Source organism: Phacochoerus africanus, chromosome 2 (assembly GCF_016906955.1).
Source record: "Phacochoerus africanus isolate WHEZ1 chromosome 2, ROS_Pafr_v1, whole genome shotgun sequence".
In the NCBI taxonomy this organism is placed as follows: domain Eukaryota; kingdom Metazoa; phylum Chordata; class Mammalia; order Artiodactyla; family Suidae; genus Phacochoerus; species Phacochoerus africanus.
Genome location: NC_062545.1, coordinates 40,925,706 through 40,940,615, shown reverse-complemented (window position 1 = coordinate 40,940,615; position 14,910 = coordinate 40,925,706).

The window sequence follows — 14,910 nt, the reverse complement described above, 5'->3', positions numbered from 1 at the left end:
CCTACTGAGCCAAAGAGGGAACTCCTGTAGTTATTTTTTTAATCTTCCAACAGTTCATAGGCCGTTGGATGAATGAACAAATGAATCACTTTGTCAATCAACAGATTTTATTTATGGCTCCTATAAAAGAACCATACTCTCATGGAGCAAATAGAGCTGACAACTGATTTCATAAGAGGCACACTGAATGGGACAGTGTACCTGAAAGCAGCTTAGAATGGTGTTTAGAACCTCATAAGGATTTAAGTAAAGCTATTAGAATTTCAATGTAAATGTAACAGCACCTCTCAGTTGCTTATTGTAACATATGTAAAAATATGGAAATTATAGACACAATAGTATTCAGAATAAAAATTCATGAAATAAAATAAGCATTTCAAAAGTATTAGTTTTATGAATAAGTGAATTCTGACAGTCCTTAGAGCTAATTATTATTTTAGTAGATTTTTCCTAAGTTTTTTTTCTGCACAGTTTTTACAGAGGTGATGTCATACCCTATATATTATCTTATAGTCTCTGTTGTGGCTATTATAAAATGTCCTTTCTTATAAGGACTAAAAACCATTTGAAAATATAATTTTAATGGCTCACCAAAACATTTTATACTCCTTAATTTACAACTCCCTTGTTGTAGGGCAATAGGGTTGTTTAAGTTTTTTTGTTTTCTGTTTTTAGCATTATAATTAAAGCTGTAATCAACACTGATGTAAATCTGCATCTATTATTTCTTAACAGTGATGCACAGGAATGTTATTAAAAGGTGAAACTGTGTAGTAAATATCTATCGATTTTTCCTGACTGGCCTTCATTTCCCCTTCTTTTGGTGGCAGCACCTCACTTTGAATCACCCTGTATCCCAGGAGACTCCATCCCTCCTCACTGCAGGACTGAATGGGAGACCTAACACAGGCACCAAGACTCAGTCCCCATTTTTCTAAGAACTACTATGGAAGAGTCATTCCCTTTCATTAGGGATTGCTAACCCGGTCTGATATAAGCCCAATTTTCTAGTGACCACCAGAGAGAGCCTGCCTTGGTATGAAGATAACTCAGAGGAAAGACAGTAGTTAGAGGTGAAAAGGAGCAGATTCCTAAAAATGTAATTTCATAGCAGATTCTATCCTGAAACTCAGATATAATAATTTCTTTTTTGACTTAAGTAGGTGTAAAGTGGGAGTTTCAACAACTTGGCAATCCTCAGAGACCAGACTAATTAAAAGAGTGTAGCATATTTAAGGTGGATGCCTTATTGCTACCTTCAAGAAATTGTAATTTAGGAGTTCCCGTCGTGGCTCAGTGGTTAACGAATCTGACTAGGAACCATGAGGTTGCAGGTTCGATCCCTGGCCTTGCTCAGTGGGTTAACAATCCGGCGTTGCCGTGAGCTGTGTGTGGTGTGGGTTGCAGACGCGGCTCGGATCCCATGTTGCTGTGGCTCTGGCGTAGGCCAGTGGCTACAGCTCCGATTCGACCCCTAGCTTGGGAACCTCCATGTGCCGTGGGAGCGGCCCAAGAAATGGCAAAAAAAAAAAGAAAGAAATTGTAATTTATATACACCATATCATTTAATGAGGGTATTATCATAGCCTATCAGGGTGTAATTGCTATTTTTCTTTTTATTTATTTTTAATTTTTATTTTTTGTGGCCACACCCATAGCATGCCGAAGTACCTGGCCAGGAATCAAATCCGTGCCACAGCAGTGACAACACTGGATCCTTAACCCATTGAGCCACCAGGGAATTCTTCATATTGCTATTTTTAAATCTTTACTAATTTTATAGGGAAAATGCTATTTTATTTTAATCTATATTTCTTAAACTAGTGATGGTTGTTTTTTAAATGTGTTAACCATTTTGATTTGTTTGTTAATATGCTGTAGCCATGTATCCATTATAGTTATTGATGATGTTTTATACAACATGAATTATTTTCATACATGGTTTTCATTTTCCATATGTGTTCAATTTTTATTTATTTATTTATTTATTTGGACCACACCTTCAGCATATGAAGTTCCCAGGCTAGGGGTCAGATTGGAGCTGTAGCTGCAAGCCTACGCCACAGCCACAGCAGGGTGGGATCGGAGCCGTGTCTGCGACGTACACCATAGCTCATGGCAACTCTGGATCTCCAACCCACTGAGCAAGGCCAGGGATCGAACCCATGTCTCCATGGATACTATTCGGGTTTGTTACTGCTGTGCCACTATGGGAACTCCATGTGTTAAAAGTTTTGACTTTTACATATTGAGATCTATTTTTTTTCCACTGGGAAATTTCTCCAATTCAAACTTGAGGCACAGAGAGCTGATAAGAAAAACAGGCACGTTCAAGTTATATTCTTATGTAACATACTTAGTAGAAAATATGTTTTAGTTTATAGAACAATAGCATGGCATCTCTTGCCTGGCTCTTTAATAATAGTCTGAGTGCTATTTTTAATAAACATTGATATTGTTTATATTTAAAATCATCTAAACATTTTCCATTCTCCTTCCCAATTCCCTTTTATAAAGGAATACTTATAACATTGTCTTTAAGATTACAGCAACAAGAGCTCCTGCTGTGGTGCAGTGTGTTAATAATCCAGTTGCAGTGGCTCAGGTCCCTGCAGAGCTGCGGGTTTGATCCCCAGCCCAGTGCAACAGTTTAAAGGATCCAGCATTGCTGCAGCTGTGGCTCAGATTCAACCCTTAGCCCAGGAACTTCCATATGGCATGGGTGTGGTGGCAGTAAAAACAAAAAAATACAACAACAAAGATTATAAAATCTCCTCTAAACGTCAAAGGCAGTGAGTGCCATCACTTAACTGAACTCTCTTAGCTTATTTTATCAAAACTATAGCAACAGGTTCTTCAAATACACAAACTTGTCTAGTATGTATATGCCACACTGCTCAAGAAGAGAGATAAAACCATCTAATAGAAATTATTATGGTCTTTGTAGAAGTGAGTGAAGTGACTTTTTACCAAATTTTTGTGCCCTTCTCATAAAAGCAGCAGCTTGGTGATTGACTATTATTATCTTTTGGCATAAAATTTGATACAAATTCTATGATGCCAATATGACACTGCAAACTATTGAAAAGAGCCATTATTTCTCTTCCTTGCTGAGTGCTTGAGTGTGAACAGTACACTTCATGTTTCATTAGGGAAGAACAAGATCCCAGAGGTGCCTCACAGAATTGTCAATTTATTTTCTTGGTGAAATGATTGTATTTCAAAGTGAAAACCACAAGAATATTGAGTTGGTTTTCGGTCTTTATCTTCCTCTGGGATCTAAGCCTTTGTGGTCAGAAATTCCATAGTACTCAACACTGTACCTTCACTGCACTTCAGTGCCTGGGTCCCAGCAGGCCTCAGTGATTACTTATTATAATAAATGGATAAAGGAATGAGCAAATGAATAAGGACAGCTCTTTCTTGGTTTTGCAGGGGAAATAGCATGTTTATTATAATGAAGTATATAGTTCTGTGTCATGTTTATATCAGTACTAATTGATAATAAAATTATAATAAATCAACTTTTACTGAGTTCTTACTTATGTGCCAGGCACTACATTGAACACTTTATCTGCATGATTTTATTTCTTACAATTCCAATGTGGATACTATTATCATCCTCATTTTACTGTGTTTGCAGTTCAGTTTTACAGTTTTACATGACTACAACATGTTACTGATTGAAGGGATTTACAAGGCTCCATAGATCCTACAGCATCTGCAGGCTCTGAATCTGCAGAATTAACCAATTGTGTATGGAAAATATTTGGAAAAGAAAAAATTTCAGAAAGTTCCAAATAGCAAAACTTGAATTTGCCTTGCACTGGCAACTACTTACATAGCATTTACATTGTATTAGGTATTATTAATAATCTACAGATGATTTAAAGTATCTGGGAGGGGAGTTCTCTTATGGTACAGCAGGGTAAGGACCCAGTGTTGTCACTGGAGCATTTCAGATTCACTCCCTGGCCTGAGAATTTCCACATGCCACAGGCATAGACCTAAAAAAAAAAAAGAAAAAAGCCTATGGGAGGATATATATAGATTATGTGCAAATACTATATCATTTGACATAAGTTTCTTGAGTATCAGTGAATTGTGGTATCTGCTTGAAGTCCTGGAACCAGTTCCCCAGGGATACTGAGGGACGTCTGTACTTAGGTAATACTTTTATTAAAGACAAAGAATATGATATAGCAAAATAAAAAGAGTGAAAAGAAAAAGCACTAAAGGTGTGTGAAACCTCAGTCACAGCTCCCGAGAGTCTGTCGTGTTCACAAAATGAATATATATCTCATCTTAGAACTGAATTGCCAAGATTTCTCTGATAAGTCTTGGTTTTAGGAGAGCTGCCCAAAAGTTTCCAATGGGCTCTTTTATGCTCTTCTGGGTAGAAAAGCCAAGCCCAAAAGTTTAACTGGTAATGCCAGGTGCGATTCATCAACAAAGAAGCCAGCTGCCTCCAGGGAAGTTTTGAACTTAAAACAGAATATTATAAATCATTAGTTAGCTGACTGACCTTTTCTTGGCTAAGATAAGGTGCGGGACTTCCAGATGTCCCTGGAGATAAACACAGAGCGGTTCTTGTCCAGCTCTAAAATAATTTTATCCTACACAAATTCCAATAATATAATTGCTTGCTAAAACAAAAATAAATAAATAAAAAATGTCAAGGAAAAATAATAGAATTCAAAATCTCAACAACTTAACATTTATAATTCCTAAGGTATAATTAAGTTACCTGACATGGAAGACCAGATAAATGGAACACACTGCCAATAGAAAAGAATTCAATTCAGAGCACTGCTAAGATGATACAAGGACACAAGTGTCAGTACTAGAAGTTCGAAGTTTTAAAGTAGCCATTTTAACTTACCTCAATGAAGTAAAACTAAGTATGTTCACAACTGGATAATATAGGAAATTTCAGCAGAAAATGAAAATGGTAAAAGAAAAACCAAATGGAAATTCTAGAACCAAAATATATGTTAAAAAAATATAATCAGTAGATGGACTTAGCAGAATGGAGATGACAGAAGAAAAAGCAAATGACTTTGAAGATAGATCTAAAGAAATTATCCAATATGAAGAGAAAAAATAACAGAGAGCCTTAGAGAACTGTTAGATGGTAGAAAATGGTTCTATATGCATAACGGTTTAGAAAGGATATGAGAATAAGACTGTAAAAGAAAAAAATTAATTAAAGCTATAAAGGACAAAATTTCTCAAATTTGATGACAGACAGAAATTTTCAGTTATAATAGCCACACTGGTGAAAACCAAAGACAATGAATCTTGAGAGGAGCAAGATAAAGTTGACATTTTACATTTAAGAGAATAATAATCCAGTTAAACAGCTCACTTCTTGGAAATTATAAGGACAGAAAAGAGTAGAACATTATGCATGAAAATGCTTAAAGAAAAAAAATCACCCCCAAATTCTATAACCAGTAAAAAAATATCCTTGAAAGGCAAAATAAAGAATAAAAATCTATAGAATAAAACTAATGGCACCTCAATCAAAGTCTTAAGAGTTTTTTTGTTTGTTTTGTTTGTTTGTTTGTTTGTTTTCCTTTTTAGGGCCACACCTGTGGCATAAGGAGGTTCCCAGGCTAGGGGTCTAATTGGAGCTGTAGCTGCCAGCCGACGCCAGAGCCACAGCAACACCAGATCCAAGCCACGTCTGTGACCTACACCACAGCTTACGGCAATGCCAGGTCCTTAACCCACTGAGCGAGGCCAGGGATCGAACCCGCCACCTCGTGGTTCCTAGTCAGATTTGTTTCCTCTGTGCAATGACGGGAACTCCAAGAGTTTTTTTTATTCTTGTTTATCTTTTACTTTGCATGTTTGTGAAAACTGAGAAGATGATTTTAAAAGCCATATGGAAATGTAGAGCCACGTAAAGCTAACATATCCTTAAAGAAGACTAAAACTGGGGTACTTATCCATACATTAAGACCTATCATAAAAGTATAGTAATTAAGAGAATATGTTATTGGTACAAAGATAAACTGACCAATGGAACAAAATATAGAGTTCAGAAATAGACCCAGATATATATGGTCACGTGATTTACAACCATGATAATAACTGAAGTTCAATGGGAAAAGGATGGTCTTTTTAATAAATGATATAAAATAAACTAAATGTCTAAATCAATAAAAATGTATTTGACTTCTAATTTATACCACACACAAAATCAAGCTCACAGGTATTGCACAGCTAAATGTGAAAGATAAAACAGTAAAATCTTTAAAAGGAAACATGAGAGAATATTGTCAGTATTTTTGTAAGAGTAGGCAAAGATTTCTCTAAAAGATTCTAAAGTTGTTAATTATAAAGAAAAATTAATAATTTAAACTATATTACATCTACAAATTTCTCTTTATCAAAAGAAACCATTAACCAAGTAAAAAGGAAACTCAGAGGGAAAAAAGCTATTCACAATATACTTACCTGACAAAGAACTCATAGAATAAATAAAGAACTCCTACAAAATGACAGACAACTCTAAAGATCTGTATTAGAATGTTCAGAAGATTTGTATTTGTAAAATCCCCAAAGTGGAAATTACCCAAAAGCCCATTAGTATTAGAAAAGATAGATAAATTGTGATATATTCACTCAAGGGGATATTATACATCAATAATAATGATCTATGACTGACTGCAACAATATGGATGAAAGCGAAAGAAGCCAGACACACAAGAAAGTACATTCTTTAAGATTCAATTAAAAAGAGGAGAAAAACAGGAAACACTGGATAGTGGTTACCCTTGTAGGGGAAGTGGTAATGTAAGGAAAGAGCTTCAAGGAAAGCTATGGGGGTGCTGTTGATGTAATTTTCAATTTCTTGATATGATTGGTTGATATGATGGGTTGGTTGCACAGGGTACTTGATTTGCAAAAATTTTTCAAACTACACATTTAAGATATTTTCCCTTTTTTTTTAAGGTTGTTATACATCAAAAGTTGGTATAAAAGAAAAGAGAGACAGAGGGAGTTATCCAAAGTGAAAATGACTAGCAAGTCAGTTACAAAGGAGGTATTTCAACTTCTAGCCTAGAGTCCAGTCCTTTCACTCAAAGGCTGGGGACAGAGGGACTAGACAAAATGGCAGTTGTCAGAAAGACCATTTGGCCTGTGCCTCCTATTCAGGAAGAGTCTCAAATGTGGAGTTTTGATATCATTTCCAAATACACATAGTTAGGAGATAAACTGACAGTTTGAAAAGAAGAGTATGTTCATCAAAAACTTTTAAGCATTATCAGCTCATTCTACCTAATAAACTATTAGGCAATTTTATATTAATAGATCCTTTAATATATGACATGGATAGCAAAAGCTATATATCTTTGTGGGAGTGTATATTAACATTGTTAACTGGCTCATTTAAATATTAAAGTATACGAAGTGTATTATAATCCAGCTTTGGCATGTCTTTAAGGATATTGGAAGCCCCTCCAAATGAATCTGACTTAGAATTATCTGTACATGAAACCACAAAGATACTAAAGAAATAATAGGTTTTCCATAACTGCTTCTTGAACTTGAATCAAAAATTGCATTGCCTATTAAGGTCTAAAATAAAGATTGATCTTATGTTGTATCTGGTTTAGTAGTCAATTCACTGAAAATGTCTGTTAAAGATGGCTATATTTTAGAATTTAGTCTAAACACACAATATACTGTCTTTTTATGGATGGGTATAATCAAAAGGTTTGATTCACAACTCTGTAATCTTTTCCCCCAATGAGTAAATTGTTTCATAAAAAGCTAAGAAAGTTACTGAAACTTTTTAAATTGACGTATAGTTGAGTTACAATGTTTCAGTTAACTGAATCACTTTGCTGTACTCCTAAAACATTGTAAATATATGTAAAAGAAATATATATATGTATATACACACATGCTTTTTCAGATTCTTTTCCATATAGGTTATTGCAAATGTTTTTTTTTTGGGGGGGGGTGGAGGGGAGCATACCTGCAGCATATGGAAGTTCCCAGGCTTTGGGAACTATCGGAGCTACAGATGCCAGCCTACACCACAGCCACAGCAACTGGGGATCCGAGCCATGTCTACAAACTACACCGCAGCTCATGGCAATGCGAGATCCTTAACCCACCAAGCAGGGTCAGGGATCAAACCTGCATCCTCATGGCTACTAGTTGGGTTTGTTTCTGCTGAACTGCAACAGGAACTCTGGTTATTACAAGATATTGAATACAGTTCCCTGTGCTATATATTCCCTATCCTAGTTTATATGTAGTGGTGTGGATCCATTAATCCCAAATTCTCAATTTATTCCTCCCTTTCTCCTTTGGCAACCATAAATTTGTGCTCTATGTCTAGGAGTCTGTTTCTGTTTTGTAAATAAATTCATCTGCATCATTTTTTAGATTCTATATGTAAGTGAGATCATATGATATTTTTCTCTGTCTGATTTACCTCACTTATTATGAGGTTCATCCATGTTGCTGCAAATGGTATTATTTAATCCTTTTTTATGCCTGCATAATTTTCCATTATATATCCACTTGTCAAGAGTATATAAGTTTGATTTGCATTCATGTTAATTTATGTCAGTAGCAGGCCTGAAACATGCCATTTTTAGGGGTAAATACATAACTTCTTAATTCAAATGTAAAATTTTTAAAATATCTCTCTAGGTTTTCAAAGTGCTCCAGTTCTTGTGGTATCTCCTTTCAACTTATGGCTTTTGCTTCCATCCCTTAACACCAGGAATCCAGGAACTAATTCCATTTCCCAGTGTATTAAATCACACTACATATGAATTCCATAGTTTCTCTTTTTTATGATGTCTATAATTTACTTTTAAAAGCTTCAGCAAAGATGCAGTGCTATAAATCTGTGTGTTGGTTAGCTGAAGTTAGAAGTAAAGTCTGGATACTTAAGAATTCATGGTTTGCCATGGGTGGCAAACATATTTCAAAAAGACTACCTCAGGAGTTCCTGTTGTGGCTCAGCGGATTGAGAACCTTACTAGTATCCATGAGAATGTGAGTTTGACCCCTGGTCTTGCTCAGTGGGTTAAGGAACTGGATGAGGCTCTGATCTGACCCCTAGCCTGGGAACTGTCCCATATACTGCAGGTGTGGCCCTGAAAAAAAAAAAAAAAAAAAAAAGGTTACTCAGAGAGATGTACAAGTCTACAAGTGCTTCTGTATCTTTATCTTTGAAACATACCAGATATTTGCTAATTAGCATCCTGAATGTTAAATATGGATTTTTACTGATGAAATTAATGATTTGTTAATGAGCATAATAAATGGTAGAAATAGGCTCTCCTTAGTGAAATGAGTGGTATTCAATTTATGTAGAATGGCTATAATTTAGAGACTTTTGTGTGAAAAGAATTTAAGAAACTAGTTACTTGACCCCCAAATGGTCCTGTATCCAGTCATTTGTTGAAAGGATATCTGAGAGTGTCTATTACAATTAAGTACTGTTTCTGAAAAATTGTCACTTATGCTTTAAAAGAAATTTTCATGCAAGGTGATGGTCTCGGCATCTGAAAAGAACAGAGTTGGGACTTCATAGAAAATATAAAGTAAGTTGTATGAAATGTTTAGGGCCTGCTTACTGATAAGTGTTTATTAAATATGCATCTAAATGCAAAACCAGATTTGGTCTTTAGTTTGAGATAGTACTAGTATGTATCATGGCATTGGGGGCTGAGGTTGAGGGGGAAGTAGCTTTAATACACTCAGTCTTTTGTGATGGCCACTAATATGTGCCAAAAAGAGTTAAAGGTCAGTTAGCTCAAATTTAGGTCAGTTTTGCTTATTCCCATAAGAATCTATATCCTGTCTTTTAAAACCCTCTTGGTAAGTCACAATGGTACAGTAATTTTGGTTAATTTTTCTTTTACCCTTTCCAAGGATATAGTTTCATCTCCATTTCCACATTCTTAAAAACTCGAGTGTCTTAATCCAAAGGTGAAACTTAATGACAGAAAATGTAGCCTCCATAGGGAATGAGTGAATCAGTTGGTTTTGGTCTAAAAGAGTACTGGATGTCCTTAAGCTATACTTCACTGGAAGATAATATTCTGACTTTATATTGAGCTAAACTTGGCCTCTAGTGTTTTGTTGTAGGCGATGATGTGATTCTCCAAGAATTTAAAAAGTCACCTAAATCTTCCAAACATATTGTCTACTATGACAGTTTTGGACTTTGTTTACATATCAGTAACCACCTGACACTCACGTACTACTCATCTCCAGTAGCAAATAATTAATTATTAAAAAAAACTGGGGGCCCTTTTAAGGATCAACTGGTGTTTTTTCCTTTTAGGGCCATACCTGAGGCATAAGGAAGTTCCTAGGCTAGGGGTCAAATCAAAGCTGCTGCTGCCGGCCTACACCACAGCCACAGCAACTCGGAGCCAAGCTGCGTCTGCGACCTACACCACAGTTCATGGCAATGCAAGATCCTTAACCCTCTGAGGGAGACCAGGGATTCAACCAGCATCCTAATGGATACTAGTCAGGTTTGTAGCTGCTGAGCTACAAAGGGAACTGGGGTTTTTTAATTGCATCATATTTAGAACTATGCGGGCTATACTATTTTAATATAAAATGTTATAGTTACTATGATGTGTGACTTATTAGAGATAATTGTGTTGTTTTATGCTGTCCTAAATGAACATACTATTAAATTTGGTGATACCCACCATAAAGGAGAGATATTGTACAAAGCTGTCCATAGGTACCTTTTCCTGTGCACCAAGCAGACTTAGACATACAACAGAAAGGCATTTTAACGACTTTGGTAAGTGGTGCTATAACCAAGCATATAAATATTTCATTTGGGAATTTTTATCTCAGCTTCTGAAGCAATGCTATGTCTTCTTTTTCTTTGGCATTAATTTAACGAATATGTATGTTCATACATTTTATTATAACTATACGTTGGTTCATGTTCTTAATTGTTTGCAAACTTTTTGCACATGAAGAAATCACCTGCACTTATAAAATGTTTCTATATTCTCCAAATTTCCAGTGCATCTACTACAATGCCAAACAATGGTGAATGGTTATGCTGATGAGATAACTGCTTTACTGAATTATTTTTAACTAATTTTTATTTTATTGTCCTAAAATATTGTTTATTTTATTCATCCCAAAATATAATATTTTCTTATTTATTAGATGATATTCAGCTGACTTAAATTGTTAAAGCAAACAGCCGATTGTCAATTCATGCAAATGCTGTATTGTTTGTCCTTATATAATTGAAACTAATATATGCACAAAATCAAGACTTTCAGATCCAAAATCTCCAAGCTTTGCTTCTGGTATTTTTTTTAAAGTGGCACACCCATTAATTGGTTGCTTAAAAATAGCAAAGAAGGAGCTCCCGTTGTGGCTCGGTGGTTAACGAATCCCACTGGGAACTATGAGGTTGTAGGTTCGATCCCTGGCCTTGCTCAGTGGGTTAAGGATCCAGCATTGCTGTGAGCTGTGGTGTAAGTCACAGATGCAGCTTTGATCCAGCGTTGCTGTGGCCCTGGCATAGGCTGCCAGCTACAGCTCTGATTAGACCCCTAGCCTGGGAAGCTCCATATGCCACAGGTGTGATCCCAGAAAAGGACAAAAAGACAATAAATAAATAAATACATAAATAAATAAATACATAAATAAAGCAAAGAAAACTCAAAGCCTAATGCTGAATAAAGTTTAACCCAATACTGTTTTTTTGTCTTTGCTTTATAACTAAAAAATCCTTGCTAGCATAGTTCCTGAGACAAAATATTTAATGAATGAATGAATGTAAACATTCACAAATGATCATAATAATTAACCTTGCTCACTAAAAAGGTGAAAAAAAATTTAAAATGAAAGTATTAAATTTATCTGTTACTTCCTCTGATGCTGATTTTCACTCTGTACAGAAGGTGGAGCCAAAGACATATTTATCTACTGGCTGCGATTCTTTCCTATTAAACAAAAGAAAACAACAACAACACAATTCTTCCTTCGACGAATACTTTGTGTGTAGCCTCACAGTAAGATTCACTTGGAAATAGGTGTAGGCTAGAGAATAAGTTCAAATTTTTAAACAGGTTGAAACAACCTTTTATCCTGAAACGTCTCTCAAAGATGATAGAATGATAAACACATGGCTAACCTGTTTCAGTTAAGTGAATATTCTAGAGTTCTGAAGTAAATTGTTAAGACTCCAGAAATATATTGAAAAAGGATTCTAGCACAAGTTGGTTATATCTTGGGAACTCTGCACTGTTCCAAAGGAAACATGGCTGACCAACAGTCACTTTAGGAAGACATTTTCTGGCTGGTTTTACCAAATCGGGTAGAGTATTTATGAATTTGCATACTCTTGAGGTGCAAATTAACTTTTCCTCCTTCCTCATGGTCCAATAAATATTAGATAAAATGGAAATTTGGTGCCTGGAAAGAATTATTCTGATTTTAATGAAAGGAAATCCATAGCACAATGCTATCTTATTCCCATACGAAATCATCCTCGACCTTCCAGTCTTTGACCATTCTTTTATTCTTCTACAGCTGCTTTTGGATTCCTGACAAGGTCTTGCAAACTTCAACTCTGACCGACTTGTTCTAATCTGAGTATTTGCTGATAACCTCATCTACTTTATTTGAGAAGTTACCTTCAAACTCTAGCTTTCTAGAGCACATACCCTTGGAGTTCCCACTGTGGCTCAATGGGATAGGAGGCATCTTGAGAGCACTGGGACGCAGGTTTGATCCTGGGCCTGGCACAGTGGGTTAAGGATCCAGCGTTGCCGCAGCTGTAGTTTAGGTCACAACTGTGGCTCAGATTTGATCCTTGGCCTGGGGACTCCATAAACCACAGGACAGCCTAAATAAATAAATAAAATAATGAACATGTTCCTTTAAACAAACAAACAAATTAAAAAAGCACATACTTTCCACTTTAAAACTTTTTTTTCTTTGTGGTCTTCATTAACTCTTGTTTTAAAGGAGTAACTGCTCTTTTTTTTTCCAAGTTAAGACTCCCTCAAGTACAATGATATTTTCCTTACAAATAAACCCATTTCTCTTTTGCAGATTCTACTTTGCTCCTTTTTCATTCTTTTTCTTCACCTGTATTAAATTAGGAAATCCACTGAGGCTATGTATGGGCTGTCTTTTTGGCACACTGACTACATCCTATCTCTTAGTTATCTCATCAGTACCTGTGGTTTCAAATATCAGTACTATGAGTATAATCCCAAATCTTACAACAGTTTTCCACTGAACTCCACAGCTCATGTTCTGCCAGTCAGATATCTTTATCAAGATGTTTCAGTTCTTCATACCAAATATTCCAAATTGAAATAATTAAATCTCCTTTAGCAAATCAGTTCCTCCTCTGGACTTCCTTTTTTGTAACATTTTTCCAATCAAAACTCCAGAATCAGTCTCCACACTCCTCGCCCTTGTCCTCCCCATTCAAGCTGTCATCAAGTTCTGGTAATTCTACCTTCTTGTCCTTTCTTACTCCTAGTACCCTAGTTCAGACCCTTATAACTCACTCCTCTGTCTTTACAATATTCTCCTTTTTAATCTTCAGTCTACAGCCATCAACTATTTTTTAATGTTTTGTGTAAGATAAAGAAAGTCCTTAAAAATTAATCCATGTATCTATTAAAATTTCCAAAAATGCTATTTTGAAACAAAGGTGAAAAAGTTTAAATGCAGTTGGTTTTCATATTAAGAAATACTTCTCACTATTCTGAAAAATATCCTCTTCTTCTCTGTGCCAATAATGTGTGTTTCTCAGTGCACAGAGCAACATGGATAAAACAGAGTCTAAAGCCTGGCTCACGGTGGCATCTAACGAAACTGCAGATAACAGAACCCTCAGTGACTGTCCCTTATCCCTCAAAGAGTGGTGTTGCCTAGCACATCAGGCCACATCCATTTCTTCTGCATGGATGAGGCCTGGCAATCAGAGAAGGTACAGTTCTGAAAAGCCAGTGTTTATATTCATGAAATGGCATCGGCATTTTTGAGACTATGAGAAAAACACATTTAAAAAGTCTGTCCCACAAGTTTTGCAAAACATCCCAATGAAAATAAGCTTCAGATAAATAGGATACCTTATTTTAAAAAATACTAAAAATATGTTATTGGTCAAAACGTAACTTACCAGCACTGCTAGAGTATGAAGTAAAAGAGTTGCTGGTAGACATTTGGAGAAGTTACAAGGTGTCCTTGAATAATAACTGTTGTCAATGTTCCAGCAGGGAAGCCATTCACAGTGACCCAGCTCCTCTTGAGCACTATTACTCATAGTGCCATTATTGCCAATCTTGGTGCCATTATTCCAAAAGAAGAGAAGATCACAAAGAATATCTTCATCTTTTATGAATGATTTTGAGGAAATCATTTTAGAAATAAAAGATATGGTACATTCCATATGTTAAGAGAACTTGTTATTTAATTATTGGCTAACATTATGAATAATCCCTTTGGCCTAGAAAATAAATCAAGTGATTTCCATGAATAACTTAATTTGGTATCAAGAAGTTCCTTAGTCTCTTTCAAATTGGTCACATAGGCAACAGACTAAAAAGAAAAGATGCCAGAATGCTGAGATAACAACATCCTTCTATACACCTAACAGAACAGAATTGGAAATTTAACACGATTTTTTCATTTAAAAAAATCCTGTTATAGAATAGCCAGTTGCAACTTTTCTTTAATGCAACTAATTCTGAATTAGCATTTTAGAAAATTTTTTAAATAAAATGGATGATTTCAGTAATAATTGTGCTTGATAAATAATTATACAAAAATAAAATATTTATGTAATTTTATTTATTTATTTATTTTTTTACTTTTTAGGGTCGCACCCCTGGCATATGGAGGTTCCAAGCCTCATCTGTG